This window comes from Phaseolus vulgaris, chromosome 8, assembly GCF_051622355.1.
Source record: "Phaseolus vulgaris cultivar YP4 chromosome 8, ASM5162235v1, whole genome shotgun sequence".
Classification (NCBI taxonomy): domain Eukaryota; kingdom Viridiplantae; phylum Streptophyta; class Magnoliopsida; order Fabales; family Fabaceae; genus Phaseolus; species Phaseolus vulgaris.
The window spans coordinates 19321617-19330617 of NC_143505.1; the positions used below are offsets into that span (position 1 = coordinate 19321617).

Sequence of the window (9001 nt, forward strand, 5' to 3'; positions counted from 1 at the left end):
TTTCTGGCGCAGTTCAGGTTTGTCCTTGCGCAAACTTCAGAGCTCGTCGTTGAGAGCGTTTTCCACCTGCGAGAACTCTAGACCTTGCATCATCATGTCACATTTGACTTTGTCAGCTTCGGCTCTCGCGGTGCTCGCGTCCTCCTGATGGATGCGGTTATCAACTTCGAACTTTCTCAAGGAGTCTTTCAGACCTTCACCGACGATTTGAGGAAGACACTCGTCAACCATGGCGTTTAAGCGCGCGGTGAAGGACCTCAAGGCTTCCTGGAGAGGAGTTGGAAGGGCCGGAGTTGGAGGAGGAGGTGAAGGTTGATTCTCACCACCACCCTCGCAAGGTTGGATGGCGAGGGAAGTCTCGAGGCGTGGTGGTGAGGCGGGTAGTTTCGCTGCAGCTTGAGAAGAAGCTTGCGTATCAGCAAGCTGTTTGGGTACAGCTTCAGCAGCTGAGGCATTTGAAGCAAGAACATCCCCAACAGACTCGAATGGCATGGAGGCGCTGGGGGGTTCTCGACGTAATCTGGGGTGGTCCCTTCAGCTGGTGGTGGTTCAGTTACAGCTCTCCTTTTCCTCTTGCAGACTAGCCCGTCCTCGGTGCTTTCGTCTGCCTCCTCGTCCAACACCACCTTGGGGGCTTTCCTCTTAGCCCTTTTGGGTGGCTGTTTCTTCCGCTCAGGGCAGGAAGAGCAACGACAGTAGATGGGCCAACCGGCGGAGATTTGCCTTGGGCGGCGGCGATTTTTGAAATGGAGTTTGGAATGGTTTGGGAGCCCGCCACCAGATTGTGAAGTTTGGATATGGAGCGCAGCTTAGCCATCTTTTCTTTCCCCAACATCATATCTGCACAAGAGAAGCCAACGATCACAAACCAGTCCAATTCAAGCAGTTGATGATGCACAAGAAAATAAGCAGTGTGAGTCAATGCATGGACTAGCTAGTTAAGATTGCGTGCGAATCAGAACGACAACATCAATGTAAAAGACAGGGTGATGCGAATTCAAGGAAAGGGAACTCGAAGATGAGGGAAAGACAAACCTACATGAACGTCCAGTTGACCTTCGTGGAATTCATAGGTGATGATGGAGGAGGTGGCCAAAGTTACGTTGGAGTCCTTTCCAGAAGTTGCATAGGTCTTTGTGGAGCTCCCCCGTCTTTTCTGGCCCTCTAGCCCTCTTGAAGCTAGACTCCTTTTTTCCCTTATTCACCCAATACAAGGGAAATCCGTCGAGGAGAGTGAGGTCTTGGTCATTGTAGCAGACGCGCACGAACTTCCCTTTCCAGTCTTTGTAGGATTGCTGGAAGATGGAGAGGATGGACCTCCCAGCAACCCCGTTGAGGCTGACCCATAGACGATCGCCTGGGTTCTTGGCCTCGAACAAATAGAGGAACACGTCCACCAAAGCTGGATGTCCCAAGTGCGCACAGATAATCTGGTATGCCCTAACGAACGCCCAGCTATTGGGATGAAGCTGGGCGGGGGCTATGTCAAGCTCGGTCAAGAGCTCCCTCTCAAAACGAGTGAAGGGGAAGCGGAGTTTGACCTTCTTGAACATCGTGGCATAGACGAAGCAGATGGGTTTGCCGTTGCTCCCCTGGTCGTCAGTGCATATGGGTTCTCCGGGAGGACAAGGATGAACAGACACCTTGTCATCGTGTTCCTTGCTGAAAGAAAGGTGAGCTTGATCACCTTTCTTAAGGCGAAGGACGTTGATGTTGATGGAGGAGGTCTCACCCAGAAAGGCTGTAGTAGCCCATGGATACAACTTTTTGTAGTCAGGGAGGGGCCTCGCAGCTGCGCTGGTTTGGGGTGGTGTTGGTTGTGGTTGGTTGGGCTGAGAAGACGCGGGTCTCACGACCTCGCTTGAAGGGACACTGGGATCCCTTGGTGGATTGCGGGAATAAGAAAGGTTGGCCTTACGAGTTTTCGCCGGAGGGTTTTGGGAAGATGGAGGAGGGTTTGGGGTGATTTTGGTGCGAGCCATCAGAAGAGCTGCAAAGAAGATGGAAAAGGGAAGAGATGAAAGTTTATAAACAGAACGAATCGACAGAAAAGAAGGAGACAGAAAGAACAAGGGGGCTTGCGGAGAAAAGGCCCGAAAACCTAGACGCAGGGAAAAACGAAGTGAAGAACAAAACAACCCACAGTGTATGCTCCAGACAGTTAATGGATGATGCAAACTGATTAAAATGCAGCAAATGTCAGTGGGAAGAGATGAACGGTTACCTTTTGATGATCAGAAATGTGTTGAGCGAGAATATGATTGAGGGAGACGAAACGTTCGCTAGAGTATTTCGGGAGTTTGAAGTGAAGAAGAAGATAATGAAACAGTGAAGTGGTGTGAAGGTATTAAGAATTTCTAACGTTGCAAAGAAGAGCAAACGGCAATGAATAATAGTCGTTGATAAGTCCACGTGTCGTTTGATCGGAGGGGTTGGTGAAATGTCAAATCAGTAAACAGTATGAGCGCCAACAAGCAAGGCCACGTAGGTCGCCGAAATTTAACTCTTTAGTCTTTTCGCTGAACAAGCCACAGCTCAAGACTGGTGGGCTTATGTACCGATCAGGTCATCGGGTGTGACGACGTGTTTGGAAAGTGACTACATGGGGCGTGCTCAGCAGAACACGTGGACAAGAGAAAGATGAATGGTCCAGGAGTGAGCATAGTCGCCGTTTGTGGAAGCGACGTTCTGCAGTGTACATAGTCGGTTGTCGCCAGGTTTTCATGTCATCGTCGTGTTAGATCATGGAAGATCAGGTGGTCTCACATCGCCGGGTTTCCCTAGCAAACGTAGTTGAAGCTATTGGAGGCTCAGACGAGTAAGTTCAAGCGTGTAAGTTCAGTAAGATGATTGTTACGTCAGCATGGGGCGTGAAGGTCGAGTGAGTTTGAGGGAACAACTTGCTCATCGACGACAGGATTCCCAGAGTGGACATTCGTCGGTGGCGAGGTTTCCTCAGCTAGAACATGCATGGCGTAGCAATAAGGAGGGTGGCACTTGCGACAAGCGATATCACAGAGACGGTGTACTTTGTTGCATCCGATACTCGCCTTGTCAGGTGGTGTTCCAGAGCGTGTTGCGTGCTAGATTACTCCTTGAAAGGGAGGCTTGGCCGCGCGACTTGTTACTACATAGAAATAACGCTCAAGTTACCCCTGCCCAGATGATGACAGATGTAGGGTTGGTTACTACCAGTTAACCCAACCCAGATGACGACACGTGTAGGGTTGGATGCTACATAGAAATGACGCTCAAGTTATCATAGCCCAGATGATGACATGTGTAGGGCTGGGTACTACCTGTTACCCCAGCCCATATGATGACACGTGCAGGGTGGGATGCGAGCCACGCGTCCAAAGCGTAACTGCCTGGAGAGAGAAAAAACCTAGGTATAAAGGTAAACTTAACGAAATTTGCAGAGGTACGTTCATGACGGATCATTGTTTTTGGGTTGAGTGCACTTTAGTACGATTCTACAGAGCATAGTTTTCTCTCAGTTTTTGGGTGTTCTTATTACTGACTTGAGCGTCGGAACGCCACCGGCCGCAGAGGCGCCATTTTGTGTTTTCAGGTTCTCAGAGAGACAATCTGTGGTGTGGACTTGAAGGGCACGTGGTGTCAAAGCTGGTGAGGAAAGATCGTGACAAGGCATCGTTCTTGTGCTAGGTCAACCGGCAGGATGAACTTCCAAAGTGTCCCACATTTCTTTTGATGATTTGCATTGCGAGACCCTGAAAACCTCATCAGAATTTAAAGCAGAGGTTATAATATTTTTGGCAATGCAATCGAATTTGGCCTTTTTGCTTTTTGCATCAGTCCATTGAGACCATGGTTTCTCAATGACAGATTCATCCTTTTCAAACTTTGGGATAAAAGGACCATTTTCAATTGCATCCCAAATTCCTTTGTCAAGAGATTCGATAAATATTTTCATTCTTACTTTCCAAAACTGGTAGTTCAAACCACAAAACAAAGGTGGTCTGTTAATTGAAGCACCTTCCCCAAAAGGTAGTCTATCAGCCATTAAAAAGATTTTTTAGGATCAACTTGAATAACTTTCAAGAACCAAGCTCTTGATGCCAATTGTTAGAAAAGATGGCTTTAAACTAGAGGGGGGGGTGAATTGTTTAAAGAGGGTTTTCGCAAACTTTTCAAAACTAGAATGAATTTATCTCAGGAAACAATTGATTTAGAAATTCAGTTCGCCAAAACAGCAAGCAAAAGCTGTAGTACCAGAAAAACAATCGGTTGTTTATACCAGCAAACAACAAATAAACTGAAATTAAAGAGTTAGAGATAGAGAGATTGTACACAATTGTTTATACTGGTTCACTCCAAACCCAGAGCTACATCCAGTCTTCTCAGAACCCTGAGGAAATCCACTAAGCAATCACACCTTGATCACTTACACAACAACCAAGAGAATGACCTTGAACACCTCAAGAAACACACTCTCCTTGGTCAACACACCAACACTAAGATTGCTGATCTTGATCCCCTCAAGAACACACAGTCAATCTCAGCAAACACAGAAACAAATACTTGTTCAATAGAGTACAAGGATTACACTTGTTACAGAAGATAATCGGAAATCAATACAAGCAGAATCCTATTCCATACACTTTGATCAATCACAAACTCTTAGCAATCTCTGTTCTTTGAAAAACTCAAAAAATCTTAAGAAAAACTTGTCAAAGATTCTTAAATCTCAAATCTGTTTTTCTGAATATATTCAAAGACGTAGTTTGTTATCAAATCTTAACAAACTCTTAAATTGCATTAAAAGATTGGTCAAAGCATTTAATGACCGGAGCGTAAGCAGTTAAATCATTTAAAGCTCAGTCAAACAGAAAACAGTTTTTCTGTTATGGTCCCAAAACAAACAATCGGTTGTTTCCTCGAATCAATCGGTTGTTTTGGTACTTAACAGTTCAACCATTTAAAAAACAGTTTTCAATCTTTTTCTCAAAAAACCTAAGTATAAACAATCAGTTGTTTCGACAAAATAATCGGTTGTTTTAACCTAATTTGAAAACATTTTACTTTAACAAAGATTGAGAATGCTAATGCTTTAGATTTAATCAAAGGGTGGATTACAACATATAAATTACCCCATAACTAAGCTAAACCAGCACAACAACATCAAGCACAACCAAGGCTTCAACATCCTTCAAAGGGTTTGGATTCTTCAAAACTTGAACACCACTTGGTTCAACACATCCAAGAGTGAATCTTCCCCATTTGAGAGAAAACAGTTTTCGAATCAAACCCTAACTGCGAAAATCGTAACAATGAAGTGGCAGAGAATAGCTTCCGCATCCATTGACGAGTCAAACCCTACCATCAGAGGTAAGATTATTTGATTTGAATCAAACGTTTTTGAGTTTTTCTTTCTCCATTTCAGTTTTACCATCTAATCCCCTTTTGAACAAGCAGTGATTCTTGGTGTGAGATGTGTTCAGTGTGACCTTGAACAACGACAGGAGTGCGTGATGTAGTGTGGACTCATTTGACTTGGGTAACTGCATTTTGGTGTAGTAACTTCTTTTGATTCTTGTTGTTGACCAAACTTGTTTGAAATAACTTGTTCAGAAGATGTATGCCTTTGCATTTTTATATATAGGTTGTCTACGTTTCTTTACTTTGTATCCGTGCAAAACCTTTATGTCCCATTCTATTAAAAACTTAATCACCGAATATGCTAACTTTTAGGCTTTTTAGGGGTAACATCTCTAATGTTTGCTCAGTATCTTATATGGAGTTGTATGATGGTACCCTGTAGAAACTGAAATGGCAGAGTACATGGAATTGGTAAAGGAGTTGGAGCAAAAGTTGATATTCGAATCAAGAAAGACATGATTGCAATAGTTATGTGACTGATAATGGAGAGGTATTTTCCTTTTTAAAATAATATTAACTCTTGGTTTGTTGCAGTTTACTTTCAATTTTTATTTTTATTATTGTACTGCAAGTTTATATGACATAACAAATCCAAAATTTTAGAGTATTTTGCTGCAGACAATTTGCAAAATCTATTATGCTTTTATGTGTGAATAATCATATTTTAGGTGTTAAGTTAGTTGGTTAATTGTCACGGTGGCTAGAAAATATGTGGTCCTCTGCAACTTGAGAATCAGATGCTCCTCCATGACTGTTGGAGGGTGAACCACGGGTTCAATATTCCAGTTGTTGAAAATTGTGTTTTTGACTAGGACACGTGAGGAATGGGAGAAGTCAATTGTAGCCTTCATACTGGAACAATTACCTTTAGAATCAGTTGTGCCTGTTGTTAAATCTAGCTAGCTGCAATATCAATCAACCAGATTTATGGTATGCTATTAAAAGCAAGATGATTGCTGATAAGCTAAGAAATGCAGTCCAACTTTTTTGTTTAGTTCAAGTTAGGTGTTGATTTATAGACAAATGCATGGAGGTTGTGTCTAACAAGTATTAAAGGTCAAAAAATTTAAAAATGACAAAAAATTATTTGTTATGCCTAAGAAGTTGAGTCATTGTTTGCTAAAAGAATATTTTATACAGTGTACAATTAGTTATTTGAGAAGATAAGAGAATGTATGTAATAAACTTAAATTTACTTTTGAAATTTATTTGGGAAATGACACCCTCAGCTATTAATTTTTGAAATACAGCTTAGTAGTGTCTTAAAACTTATCAATCACACAAGAAAACATAACAGTAGTTTTACCGTTTTTATATTTTTAATGAGTTACATCTACTTAGCCACACATGGTTTGATATTGGATTTTGTTATGTTTTGTTGCTTTGTAAAATATAAAACTTTCCATGAATATTTGTATTAATAGTTATCTAATAAATATGCATATAATAACAAATACTACACCTACTTACTGTGACTTAGTTTAAAGTTTAAAATTCAGAAATTAGAAAAAAATTATTGTGAGATACTAAAATTGAATTTCGGTATGTAAGTACTTAGGAAATATGGATCAACTTTCATTTTTAACAAATATGGATCAACTTTATTTTTAACATAGGGACAATAGAAAAAAATTGTATTATTTTGAATATTCAAAATAAACAAATAGAGAATGTTATATATATATATATGTATATACTAAAATTGAATTTTGGTATGTATGCACTTAGAAAACAATTGTCAATAAAATTTAATTAAAATTGATCTTGCCAAGATACAAATATGGATCAACTTTCATTTTTAACATAGGGACAATAGAAAAAAATTGTATATATAAATAAGGAAATATGGGCAATACATCCAAGACAAAGACACAGCTAGTGTATCTGGAACATAGAAAAGGCCAATGAATTGAGGACATAGATAAGGTCAGTGAATTTAAAAGGTATAGAGCATAAGGTTGTGGTATATACTGCAGTAGTTATAGTGCAATAAATTGGTGTGAATTGTAATGTTAAATACATTTATTCTTTTTCTTCTTTGTCTCATTTCAATATTATCCCGTGATCATCTTGGATGATAGTTTTATTCCATGTGTTTGACTTTAGATAACTTTATTTTTTATAGTCATAAATTTTACTTAAGAAGACAAGAAGACATGGATTTGGTGTAAAGTGCATATTAATTTTCTCTCTTTGTATTAATTAAATTAAGAATATCTTGATATTTAAAAAAGAATAAATAAAAAAATGTTTCTAAAAGTTAAAACGATTATACTCCTTTTATTTATATGATCTTAATTATCAATCAAGTTCCTTTGAAAACCATGTTTTTCTTCTCTAGTTTTACATATTCCATTTTGAGTTTTTGACATGCAGTTCACTTTCATGCATCATCTCTAACTTGTGTATGTTTCAAGCGTGATGGAGGAAAGAGTAGCAGACAAAACCAAGTTCAAAGAATGCTAGCATAGGACAACTGAATCACCTTACATCATGCGCCTTGCTTTATCTCCGGGCATAAGAGGCCTTCTCTTTGGTTATGATACAGGTTACATAAAAAAAAAGCCTTGTTCAAATCACCTTTATTATGTGTTGGATTGAGCTTGATTCTGAACGAAATTGATTTTTTTAATTAAAATAATTCCTTAACCTGAGACAATCTATAAGATAGTTTTGACAAACAAACATGCAGTGAATGGTTATGAAAGACGTTGCTTTGATCACTTTAAATGACATTTGTTTTGACTAAATTACTCACATTCAGGGGTGATTTCCAGGGCCTTGTTATACATCCGTGATGAATTTGACTAAGTTGACAAGAGAACTTGGCTCCAAATTAAGTTTGCTTTGCTTTCTTCCGTTTGAAACTAATGGGGGTGGAAATATTGATTGTTTTAATCCACTATTCTGCAGGAAACCATTGTAAGTATGACTGTGGCAACTACTATAATTGGTGTTGCATTTGGAGGGTGGATGAATGACAAGCTAGGGAGAAAGAGATATATTTTGGTGCCTGATGTTGCATTCTTTCTTGGTTCTTTGGTTATGGCTGTTGTGCCTGTTTCATTGGTGATCATTATGGTAAGAGTTTTAGTTGGTTTGGGAGTTGGAATGGCATCCATGACTACCCCTCTATACATCTATGAAGCTTCCCCAACCAAGATCAGAGGTGCTCTAGTCAGTATCAATGGTTCATGCTTTGAGTTTTTGTCATGATTCACAACACTTTTTGCGGCTAAAGAAACATGTCAGAAATTATAAGGAAAAGAATGAGAGACTTCAATTATGATGTATTTGAATTTGAAATTAAATGTGTTTTATTTTATGTAAGATGTATTGGACGATGTTTGATAATAAATTATTCAATTAATATATGTTCAATTATTTCATCTATTGAATATTATACAATTGTAAAAAATGCATTCATTTAAACGTATGAATGGATATTTTGATGCATGTAAGATTATCTATTGTTTTACTCATGGAATAGAGTTGGTGGGTAATGTGTGTAAATTTTACCTACGGACTGCAGTCGATGGGTATTACCTACAGACTGCAGTCGATGGGTATTACCTACGGACTACTGTTTGTGGGAATTATC

The 9001-nt window shown here is 39.6% G+C and overlaps 2 long non-coding RNA genes across 3 annotated transcripts; both read left to right on the plus strand.

Annotated features, from left to right (window-relative positions):
• Positions 1 to 5223: 5223 nt before the first annotated feature.
• Positions 5224 to 5518, plus strand: LOC150025491 (uncharacterized). The gene is made up of 2 exons (XR_016514561.1): positions 5224 to 5349; positions 5437 to 5518. It is a non-coding gene; the product is annotated as an uncharacterized LOC150025491 (long non-coding RNA).
• A 284-nt stretch (positions 5519 to 5802) lies between these two features.
• On the plus strand, positions 5803 to 8661 carry LOC150025492 (uncharacterized). 2 transcript variants are annotated; one of them, XR_016514562.1, is made up of 3 exons: positions 5803 to 5890; positions 7818 to 7948; positions 8314 to 8661. It is a non-coding gene; the product is annotated as an uncharacterized LOC150025492 (long non-coding RNA). The 2 variants fall into 2 exon arrangements; XR_016514563.1 differs by lacking the exon at positions 8314 to 8661 and adding an exon at positions 8165 to 8307.
• The last annotated feature ends 340 nt before the right edge of the window (positions 8662 to 9001 follow it).